General features: G+C 38.9%; 1 protein-coding gene across 1 annotated transcript in view; it reads right to left on the bottom strand.

Moving 5' to 3' along the window:
- The window catches only part of INO80D (INO80 complex subunit D), a 37167-nt gene extending 31805 nt beyond the window's left edge, over positions 1–5362 (bottom strand). Inside the window, exon 1 of the mRNA XM_063317952.1 lies at positions 5221–5362. The gene's annotated coding sequence lies outside the window, so the exon portion shown is untranslated. The remainder of the gene's footprint in view (positions 1–5220) is intronic.
- Positions 5363–12476: the final 7114 nt, after the last annotated feature.

The raw sequence follows: 12476 nt of genomic DNA, 5'->3' as shown, positions 1-12476 counted from the left end.
AGTTATAAGGGGAAATTGGGATTTTACATAATTTGGTGCACAGTTTTGAGTGACACTCTTCTGAAATATGTTTTTTAAGCAGCCTGAAAGTGTAAACACTGAGTTTTTATTTATTTTATTGTAGTTGCCATGGCACTGACATTTGAAGAGCCACAAAACACAGAGCTTTGTTAAGGCTGAGAGCTTGCTTGAATGGATCTCAGGACTTTGGTCTAAATTATCCCATTCTGCCTCTGAGTCTGGGATGTGGTTGGATCCACTATTTACCCTCTTCACAAATATCAGTCCTTCTACGGCATCTATATGAATACAATATAACACTACCAAAACTGTCAGGGGTGACAGATGAATTGTAACTGGGTTGCTTATAAACTAACAAATGAGATACAGTAAAATCCAGTCCAATTTTCCCACTGTGGAAGAAAAAAATGCTTCCAGCAATAGAACAAAGGAGGGGTAATTCCCCATAACCCTGCCCCCTCATATCCCCCAAATCACCTCTGAATAGTTGGGGATCACTCCAAAGTTTATTTTTAGGAAATGTGGAGAATACAAGAAGTAAAAGAATGTTCTAGCTTTTTGTTATGTAACATTAGATTTTACCATATGACAACATATGCTACAATACATTTCTGGCAACTTGATTCTAACCACATTTACTAAGAAGCAAGTTTCACTGAAATCAATAATCCTTACTCTCTAATAAGTATGCGTAGAATGGCAACCAGACATTTCAGACCAATAAAGTTACTAAGGTAAAGTCTTATTATACCTCACATTGTAAAGATTAATATTAAAATCACATAGCATCAACAGATAGTATTAATTTAATGAACATTTTATCATATCATTACCATGGACCTCTACGGAGCAGTTATAATGTCCCATTTACAAGTTTTATTTGTATAGTCTTCTATAGCAAGAGCTTATGCATATGAATTGGCAAATTGCTTTTCCAGTTTTTGGGCTCACAGGAGAGACTTAGCTTCAAGAATAGCTACTGAAGACTACAGACAATACCATCAGTACAAATCTCTCTTCTGCATGGACATTAGATCAGTTATAAAGCCTCATTATATTCACATTTGCAACTCAATCCCATGTAAGCTTACTCAGAAGGGTGCTTAATGTGGTTCACTCCCAGCCATATACATGGATGTGCAGCTAGCATAAGTTCCATAAACCCATACAAGTTATTTCCACATGAATTTAGGATCAGAATGAAAATGACTCACATCATCTTGCTCTTAATGCTAACTCCCACATATCAGAAAGATGTTAATTTAGTCCAGGCATCATTTTTCTCATTATCATCTGTAATTCTATATTTGAACACTGCAGGCTATTAAAAAATAAAATCCAGAATCTAGAAATGACAAAACTGCCACAATTCCATCTTTCTAAAACTGAGTTTCAGAAGCAAAATGTTCAGACCGCACACCCATAATGAAGTATATGCTAGATTATTGTGATCACTGTCAGAATTAAGTTTTATCAAGTCATTATACCCCCCTCCCCCTGTCCACATATGTCAAGTAGAGAACCAGTCTCATTCATGAAATAAATGCATTATTATTTCTGATTCTATGAAGTTCTTATTAGGAGTGGATATTTGATAAAATTCTTCTCTCCATACAGGAAGATGTTGAAGGTAACAGGTTAAATACAAGCGCCTGCATGGGAACATTAAATCATATTCACCTGAAGTCCTCACAAATATGTAAAGTAACCATGAAGGTGTTCATAACTGACCTTAATTCTATTGCAATCAGATGGACTGGCAGAACATTATTACAGTACACTCTATTTAAGGAAAGAAAGAATCTTGTCATTAGGTACCTAGGTTTTAGTCAATTAACTTTACTTAACAATTTTGTACTAGGACAGAGTCCTGACAATGTTACTAGGATTATATTTAGTGCTGCTACTTGGTTGCCCTGTTTCAAGGAACTCCCCAATTGCAGTTACACGAGCTGCTAAATCAGGGTTACATTCTGAGCATTTTCAGTTCTGTGAACCCAAAAAATTGACAAAAGGGTCTGCTCTAAATATGACACTGACTACCTCCCCATGCAGATCATTGGTACACCGGCATGATCTCATACCATTCTCACTACTGAGCAACAGAACCAATTAATTCCCTGCTCTGCTGCCCATACAGTCTTGCAGTTGTAGTGCTGAAGCCTGGTAGCAGGGGGGGGGACTCTTGCTTCATCCCACAACTGTATTGAGCTCTTCCCCTCTGCCACCTCATGATCTTCACACCAGCCTTCCGAATTACAGCAGAAGAGCTTCTTTACACTGTAACTGATCTTTAGGTGGTCTGAGAAATTAGTAAAAATGCAGCAGAAACTGGAGATGGGGTTAAGGTGCTAGCTGAGGCCAATTTTTGCATTCCCCTAATTGGTCAACTACAGACATTGCTACCCATCCCACATGGAGATTGAGAGAATTGCAACAGTGTGAAAGTGATTCTGAGGGTCAGAGGAATAAACGCAGTGGCTGTGTGGATGGGCTCTTTATCTGGATTGAAACTAAACTCCACCGCAATTTGACTTCAATCCTTCCACTCTACCAAGGTTGCTGATTTGTCTATTCAGCAAATTCACCGAGGGCTATTTTTCTTAAACTGGAGTAGAAGACTCAATCAAAAATAAAATTTTGATATTGCAGAAATTGAACTGATTTTTTAAAATATCTTGGTAAAAACACATTATTAAGCTTAGGGTCTGCTATAAAACATCAAATATTATTAAACAGTGTGAAGCATCGTTCAGCACATTTTTTAAAACAAATTTTTATAAGCACATCTTAACATGCATTTTAAGAGCAAATCCCATTTATTTTAATGGAGGCACCTTCTATAGTTGGAAAGTGGGAATGGGGAAAATCGATAATGCATACAGTTGCTATCCTATAATAAATATTAAATATTGCAGTATTTAAGCTTAAGTAAAGGAGCAGGGAGAAAGACTGTAGAGTCCTTGGACCAGAAATCATTTCTGAAAATACCTTACATGTTAATTATGCTATATAAATGACAAAAACTGTAACAAAAGAAGACTTCTTATCAGTTAAAAAGGTTTGCTTTAAATGGAGTTAATTTTGTGAAAGCATAGGCTTGACTTCAGTTCACTTTTCTGCAGTCCAAAAGTTTTTAATAAAATGCCCCCATCCAGCATAGACTTAAAAGATCTAAGCTACAATTTCAGTCTACCATTTTAAAGTGTGACAAAATTGCTGTTATTCTATTCAATAAAATAATCTTCTAAACACTGGCATCCTATTCTGAGACACAACTCTACTTGATTAATCAAAGAATGTTTATATGAGTGGTTTGCACAGCATACAGTTGAATTTAGACTTCTGCCACAAAAGAAAATGTGTTGCATTCATCTAGGAATCATACAAATTTGACCATAATATATTTTTTCATTGGACATTTCATAAAACTTCACCTCCTCCCATCATGGAATGAATTTCTATATTGCACACAAATCAAAAGTGGGATCCAATGAGCTGCTTTCAGCGCATCACCCAAGAACCTGTAAGCACTTACTTAAGAAACTTTCTTTTTCAACAAATAGCAGATCCCAACTCCACTCAATTTCAGAAATTGATTCATGTGCAGCTTGAAAAGCTGCAGTTTGAGATACAGAAGCCCAAAATTCTCTTGGATGTACAGAGCTGTATCAATAGTCATTTATATCTCGACCAAACCTCACCTAAATTATTTTAGATGAGATGGACAAACTTAAGGAACTCTTCTTAAAATTAGTCCAGAAACATGGTCATTATTGCCTTCTGTGTTCTGTGTAATTCTGTCTAGGCAATCTCACTTAACTATCCAGAGGGAATGACAGGTTCATTTTTGAAACTAATCTAAATGATCTGCCGTTCCAACTTTCTCTTGAAGGTTTTTTCCAAAACCACCGGCCATACAACTAATTCAACAATCTCCTCCGTGTGCTCATAGAATAAATTTTGGATCCAATGCTTTGGCATAAGAGTTTTTTGCCGACCCTCTCCGACCGGAGATAGATCATGAGTTGCCCTACAACTCATTCAAAAAACCATGTGGGTTCAATGAACACACTGGACTCTGGGTGACAGTACCTACAAACTCCCGAAATGGGAAGATCGAGTAATCCTGCACAAGAGTCCAAACATAGGAAGCTGGGTGGGTAGCAGCACTGTGCACCCCCTGCCCACCAAGGCTCTACTGTCCTAAAACTAAAACACTGCAAGAGTATTTCTGGAGGGACCTTGTAACATCGATGTAGCAAAATTCCCTTCCTCCCGCTTCCTAGGACCTGTAACCAGCTCACGGGTGCCAGGGGCATTTCGGAAAGTTTCCACGAGCCTAAGTTTAAATGAGAATTAACCTTAAGACTGTCGAAGGAGAGGCGACGGAGTGGGCTATAGGGCGTGGAGAAGGCGGAGAAGACCCCTCTCTGCAATTTAGGAAGGGACGTAGAGTATTCCCACACTCATTTCAGAACAAGGTTTATTTTAATACTCGGGAGGAAAAGGAACGGGGATTTTGAAGAAGACCGAAGGCTCCGATGCCTCAAATTAAACTTTAAAGGCCGGCGGTGGGGGCTCCAGGAGACGTGCTCCCCGAGCCTTGCCGGGGCGCACCCACCCGCGGTAAAAGCTGGGCGCGGGTGACGCGGCCGAAATAGCACCTAGCGTGATATTTTATCCCAATAATCGCCGGCGTAGCCCCCTTCCTCGCCTGCCCCCGGCTCTCGGCTCCCAGCCCCCCCCCCCGGCCCAGCTGCCCGTTAACGGCCGGCGCAGGGCCTCGGCCGGCGCTCCCGGACTTAAGCGCCACCCCCGAACCCCAAAACAACGTGGAATCGGGAGGGTTTCTACTGAACCCGCATTAATCTCTGCGGTTTGGGCCCGCCGGGCGCTGGAGCGGGACCCTGCGGGGGTGGGGAACTCACAGGCCTGCCCTGGGTTGAGCGCCCCCGCTCCACCTAAGACGGTCCGAGCCGCTGCCTCTTCCCCACCATTACGAGGTAGAGGCCGCCTCGCCCCCCTTTTCCTTTCGCGGCACCCCGCGGCTTTCAAAACCCCACCAGTCTCCCTCGAGGCCTAGAGCGCCCCTTCGAATCCCCGGCCTCGCGTACCCCGCTCGGCCGCCCGCCCTGCGCACATAGCGCCGCCTGCTGCTCTACGTGAGCCCGGGGATGGAGGCCGGGCCTGGCTTACCTTTCCAGCTGCTTTTTTTTCTCTCCTCTCTCCTCTCCCCCCTTTCCCTCTGTTGGGCTGACAGACCAGAGTTTCCTCCCCAGCAGAGGGACCGGGGAATGAGCTCGGAGCTGCTTCAGTGCTGAGGAGCTGCTGCTGTTGCTGCCCCCCTGGCTCTGAGGAGAAAGATTCCTGCTTTTAGAAGAGAAGAAAGCTTTGAACGGGAGCTCTTTATTATTTTAAAACTACAAAGTGCTCAGAGGGTAGGTGATTATTAAGGGGAATCCCTGAATATATTCTCCAGCAAAGAAGGCAGGGCTGTTGGGGCTGCTCAAGAAGAGAGCTGAGCAGCCTCCTACAGCACCACTACAGGCACTGAGAGGACATAACACCAGAGAGCGGCTTCTCTGCCCTCCAAAACAACAACTTTCCTACCATCTTGGAGGTAGTATAGAGAGAAAGAAGAAGGTGGAGGAGGAGGAGGAAGAAGAGGAGAAGGGGAGAAAAGTACAGTGCGTTTTTATGAAGTGTGATATGTTAAAACACACTTTTTTAGAGAGATACAACCGGAGGGGGGGATGGTGATTTGTGGAACAATTTTCATTTGAAGCTCAAGTGCAACTTAGAATGAAATAATGGACTATTTTCAAGAAGTTTTTATTCATGTATTATTTTAAAATAAAAACAGGACAGTGTCTGATTTCCTTGGGGTGAAGTTGAAAGTGTGAGATAAAAACTGAGGTAGTTCTGAAAATCTGAGGAAACTCTCATGGAATGATTCATATTCTTGTATAATAAGGAAGCTAAAATTGATACTGGATTATTTTGACAGAACTGGATCTTTTTTGCTCAAGGTAAGCTAAAGGGATCAAAATTTTGGTGGTGAAAAGATAGGTGTTTAGGATACAAGGAATCAAAACCAGGAATCAAAAAGGTGAAATACTAGTAAATGCAATATATGTGTTTTCCCCAGACTACTGTGTTTCTGGTAGTGTAAGGGGGGAAATCAAACGGATTTTAGAAACTTTTAAGGATTGATTGGACTTTTAATATATTTTAGAATGTTATCAGGGTATTAACCCTTGTAGAAATTTCTTGATTTGGGCTGTGTTTTGACTGAAGTACAAAGTTGGATGTTTTTCAAAGTTGAGAAACTTATTAAGCTTCTATTTTTCAGGGAAAAAACTTGACCCTAATAGGAAGCTGAATCTGTAATGAATGATGTGTATGTAAAAGATACTGTGAAAGGCTAAACTGAACAAAGGAACAGAAAATTATAATCTACAATATTAACTACTTAGAAAATGGCTCATTGACTTTTATATTGATTGCATAGTTAAGAATTCTATTTATAATGTTTAACGAAATTTATGTTTTAACTTATTTATGTTGTTAAATTTAGTTAAACAGACATGAATTGCACCTCTTAATAATCTAGTCTCATTTAGGTCAGTCCTGAATTTATGTTTCAGATGTCTCAATTTCTTTGATCTGGGCCCTGCAATCCTAATCTGTTTATAATTAATTTAATTCCCATTAATTTCTATGAACCTTTTTTGCATGTCCATGACCTTACAGATTACTAATCTTTAAACATAGCAGAGTGAATCTAGTATTAAGTAATTTTTCCCAACTGTTGGCAATATTATCTGCTAATCTTGTCAATACCTTTAGTTCTGAATATTTAGCAGTTATCTTGCTTTCCTTGATAGTATGCTATCTTTGATCTTTAGAAGGGCCTGTCTACTAAAGTAAATGACTTAGAATTGCAGAATGGCTGGATTGAGGCTGCAATGGACAGTTCTGGTTATCTTTGCATTATAACTAATTGAAGCTTTTTACATAAGAGAGCCTAGAATCTGTAAATCTATAGATTTTTAAAGTTTATTATACCCTACATTTAATTGAACACTTCAATGTGTTATTTTCTCTTTTTAAACTAAAAATTGGTCAAGTGTAAAATTATGTTGGTTAACTTTAGGATTTACAAATTCAAATGTTTTTCAGATGTTAAGCTACTGTGGTTTAACAATAGACAAAGTACAGGGCAGGATTTTATCCTTTTCTAGGTGCTGTATATAGATAGTAAATACACTGTCATCTTCTATTATCGTGATATTTTGTCTAAAATAAAGATGCTAAAAATTATTGCTGCTGTCTCTGATTACTAGATCTGAGTGCAGGTTTTCCACATGAGCTTCCTATATGAAGCTCCCACATATTTTAATTTGGTGAAGCTAGCCTGTAGTCAAAAGGAGAGGCTCAACTTTTGCTTGGGCAAGAGAAAGGAGAACTTAAAGTTATGTGCATAAAAGGGGAAATGTGTTTTGCTTCAAATCTCCCTACTCAGATTCTGGACTGGCTGTGTTCTGAGAGAATAAAACTCAAAGTGGCTTAAATGCTCAGAAAGCCCCTAGATTGTCTTATTTTTTTAACCCCAGGGACATAAGAATAGATGGGATAGAAACCCATGCTAACTGCTACCAGCCACTCAACATACTGAAAAATTGGCCAAGAGTATTTAAATGCTTTTTAAAAACATTAAAACTAATCCATAGGAGCAATTGCAGAAAGTTAAAACACAGGTTTTAGCACGCTTTTCTTTACAGCCTGCCTGGATGACAAGCACAAGCCCAATAGCAACTGTGATGTTGCTCTTTGCTGAGTTTGTGAGCAAAACAAATCATGCAGTTTCTTCTTAAATCTTGCATAGCTAGCATTAACATTACAATAGCAAAAGCAAAACTAACTACCATTTGCAATTTTGTAGGCTCTACAAACCTACAAAATTTGTATTAAATGCATTATGAAAATTCATCAACAGAAGCCAATAGCATACATACACCAATGCTCAACGTATCAGTCTAATCAATAATGAAGTCTTGAAAATGTACAGGACTTCCAGTGGGGACTATGGCAGCTTGAACGCCTTCAAAGAGCTCAAAGACGGCATCCCAGCTTGATTGACATCTGGCAGGTGTTTTTTGGGCACTTAGTGGGTGGTGAACTCTCTCTGGATCAAGGAGGAAGCGAGAAATTGCCCCATTCAATCCCTGGACAGCCATTACTTGTGAGTTAGTCTCAAAGACGGAAGCCTTCATGAGCAGCTTGCAAGTTGAGCGGCTGGGAGGCAGGGGAACCAACTTTGTTCTCAGCTGTGGTGCAGCATGTTTCTTGGACTCTAGAACCTACCAAGCCCTATTTCTAATCACTTTTGGATTCTAGTTATTTTATAACTTAAGAGAGACCTTTGTTTGCTACAGATAAGTATTGTTCTTGGTGCTTTCTCATTTTGGGGGAGGAACTATTAAGCTAAAAAAGAAGAATCAGAGCTTTGTAAGGTGAATAACTTGCAAAGAGTCAGAATACAAAAAGAATTTAAAAATTAATTTTGGAAGGGGAAGATTGATTTTTCTTTCTGGAACAAAAAGTTTAAACTTTATGAATCTGCTTCAATTAAACTCCAGCTACATTATTTGGATTACTAACTTCATGGGAAAGTTTTTTGTTTGCCTTTCATGAGCCTGTCAGTTGGCTGGATTTGCAAAACAAGCAGTTGTAATTTGAATTAACTGGAGGCGTGTGCTGGCAATTACAGCTGGTTAAGTAATAGACACAGATCTATCAGTTTACTTTTATTTTCATTACTGCTTCTTTTAGGATGGCAGTGCGTAGGGCAAAGGAACTGAAAGGATCAGTTGAGCAGTCTTCAGACAGAGATGAGAAAGGGGATACATTAATTTCAGTGACCACTTAAAATAATGTTTGATGAATTTGGCACTAAACTGGTTCAATCATTTGATATCAAATTTATGACTTGAGAAGATGGATGAAAGGCTGGATAGGATGGATAAAAAGATAGATGAAAAATTAGAAAAGATGGATGCTTCTATAAATCAAATGTCTGGAAATATACAACAAATATCTGGAAAAATAAAACAAGTTGCTGACAGAATGGAACGTATGGAGAATAAATCAAGTGAGAGAGATGGAATTAGAAAGAGGAATGGATAATGTGGCTTTGTTGGAACTTAGGGAAAAGGAGTTCTGCCTGAGGTTTAGAGCCATTCCAGAAAATCAGGATGAGGATGTAAGAAAAAAGGTATGCATTATCAGATTTTTTTAAAATGGGAAGAGGAAATTGACAAAACTTAACCAGTTAACTCCTTTTGCTGCAGTAAGGCATGTGCCCAGAGATGTAATAGTGCACTTCGTGAGAAAGAAGACAAGGGATCAAATTTTATAATGCCATTTTAATACAAGACTGAAAATTGATAATGTGGATGTAATTATTTTAAAGGAAATTCCAATTAGGATATTAGGTAAGAGAAAGGATTAACCACAAATAATAATGCAAACATTTGGAAGAAATGTGGTAGATAGATATCTACCCCTACTTACTTGCCATTTCACCTTTTCATAACCTTAGTTGCTCTATTACTGTAGTCTTGAAATCAGGACTTTTTTGGAAATATTTAGCATCAAAGAGCCTGCCCAGAGATTAAGTTAGAAGTCTCTCCATACCTATAACACTATTATCCTATCTTTACTCTAGGAGTTGAAGGCAGCATACATCTCCCCTCGTTTTATTCATTTCAGTTTATATCCCACCCTTAAGTGTAAGGCATTCAAGTTCATATTCTCTTAATAAATATATGAAGTAGGTTGAGCTGAGAGATGATAAAAGTTCAATGAGTAGGTAAATCACCCATGAGAGAAGCATTGTCAGTTCATAGTTTGTCTAGGGATTAGGGAAATTGCATCCTTTGGATGGGAGTGCACTTCCACTGAAAGACCAAGCATATTATCTTGTATCACTTCTAAAACCACCTCCGTTGAAGGTACAATTGGTATCTGGAAGGGAGAACTTAAATAATCAGAACTTTACTATTGCAGTGCATTGTATATGTGGCTAAAACTCCAGTTGGCTTGAGAGCTGAAGTTACTGCAAGATGCTGCAGCTATGTTGGTGTAAGCATTTAGCCAAATTTGTCTGATCTTGAAAATCTGTTTAATTCTGTGATGGGAGACCACCAGGAAACTCCAGAGCTGTGAGCCACACTGGAAAGTTGAAAAAAGCATCCTGGGAGGTGTTGTTTCCAAGAAAACTACATGGATGTATCCATGAAGTCAGTGGGAGTCAAGCTCAACTCAGACTTTACGCTGCTATGAAGAGAATAGCCTAACATGTTACATCTGTCCTGAAGGCACTACATTGCCTCTCACTTTATTACAGAACAAAGTTCAAGGTTCAAACAATATTCAAAGCCCTCTATGGCTTGGGATGTGGTATCTAACAGAATGCATGTTCTGTTATATACCCACCCATCAGCTAAGATCTAGTATAAATCTTGAAGATGCTGCATATGTTAACAATTACCTATGTGACAACCTAAGAGAGGGCGGTATGTGCATCCCTAATATATTGTTACCACCAAGACTTTAAAGCTTTTGGCACCTGTCCACCCTGGCATTGTCATGAGAACTGATGGTGAGCAGGAGGGGGCCCCTATCCAGGGGGGAAAATGCATGCATAGTTTAGAGAATTTGAGCTGTCATTCAAAGAAACCCAGCAGAGACCCGCCTTGACTTTTGGGGTTTATCTGTCTGGTTTTCCCACGCTTCTTCAGTTTGGTAGGATTTTCTGTCTACAATAGCAGTAATAAAACACTAGAGACTTCCTCCTCATCTCGGCATGGTCTTTGCTTAGTCAGGACAGGCATTCAGTTATTTTGGTGCTACTGTGCATTCCAATCTGGTTTGGTATCTTAGTTTAAAAGCTGTTTATTATTTTTAGATTTTAATGATTGGTTTCAGTCTTTATAGTATACACTGCTTTTGATTGTTCCCTGCTTTGGATTTCTTTTTCAAAACTCGAGTTAAAAACGCTCTAAATAAAAGACAAATCTCCCTGGAGCTGTATAAACAAATGCAGATCTGAAATAGGGTTTTCCGGAGTCCAACCCAACACAACTGTATAGATTTCAGTCTGAGCCCTTTTACATTTTTTAGATCACAAGAATGATGAACGCATCAAGAGGTCATAGCAAAAAGCTTGTTTTGGTATAGAAGACTAACTATGCTGTAGTTTACTGAATAAACTTAATCCACTTTGGGGAGTTCACCTTAAAAATGTCCGTAAGAAAAGATAATCACAAGGGTTTAGGTTAATTGGGTAACTGTAGTGGAGTAACAGAAGAATGTTCTATTAATGTATTTTAAATAAAGTTGTTATCAATGAGATGGTTTTCATCTCCTTCCCAATACCTTCTGGGAATTGAAGGACTTCCAAAATGTGTAATAGATTTCAGAAAAGTGCAGAATTCAATTCTATGGATTGCAGCCTTTTCTCTTTTGGTAACATGAAGAGAGAATATAAATTAAGATTTATGAAGCAACAAAACATCTGGTAAATTCTTGAATTAGCCAATGTTTCTTAAATAATCTTTAAGCTACCACTTCTGATTGTATTTGATAAGCAGACTATTCCATGCCAGTTATTTCGTCTATTATAAACTACTTCAGAATAACTAATGTTGAAAAAAAAATGCCGTAACTGAAAGCTGGGTAAGAATATTTGGACGGATAGCTTCTTTGTTGTTGTGTGCCCTTACATTTGCTTTGAGAACTGTTATGTAGGACTGTTGTAGGATTTTAAGTTTGGAGATGCTTCAGTGCTCACAGGAACAAAAACATAGCACCTGTCTGCAGTTCCTTAAACCAAACTCATCTTTTCCTGGAAGCATAAAACAAATGCAGAGGAAAGAAGTGTGATCCTGGGAAAAGAGGTGGCTGCTTTCAGAAATTGCAGACAGATGCTATCTTTCAAGCTTTGAAGGGCCTTTTTGCTTCAAAAGAGATACATTGCATAATCATACCAGTTTGGATTTTTGTGGAAGGAACTAAGTAATTATATCACTATTTAGTGCATTTAGAACTTGAGATGAATCCATTCAAAGGAGAGAGCTAGTTTGGTGTAGTGGTTAAAGGCATCAGGCTAGAACCATGACTGTGAGTTCTAGTCTTGCCTTAGGCACAAAACCAGTCACAATCTCTTGGCCCTGGGAAGAAGGCAGTGGCAAACTACTTCTAAAATTGATGCCAAGAAAACTGCAGGGACTAGTCTGGGCAATTACTAGGAGTCAAGACTGACTTGGCGCACACACACACACACAATATCAAAAGGATCAAGACAAATTTTCTTTCTTTGAATAAAAATTACATTATTTAATTTTAAAATAATCTTAAATATATTGAGTGGCACATTGCCACAAACC

Source organism: Candoia aspera, chromosome 1 (assembly GCF_035149785.1).
Source record: "Candoia aspera isolate rCanAsp1 chromosome 1, rCanAsp1.hap2, whole genome shotgun sequence".
NCBI classification, from domain to species: Eukaryota; Metazoa; Chordata; class Lepidosauria; order Squamata; family Boidae; genus Candoia; species Candoia aspera.
The sequence above is the reverse complement of the archived record's forward strand: the minus strand, read 5'-3'. Positions and strand labels throughout refer to the sequence as shown.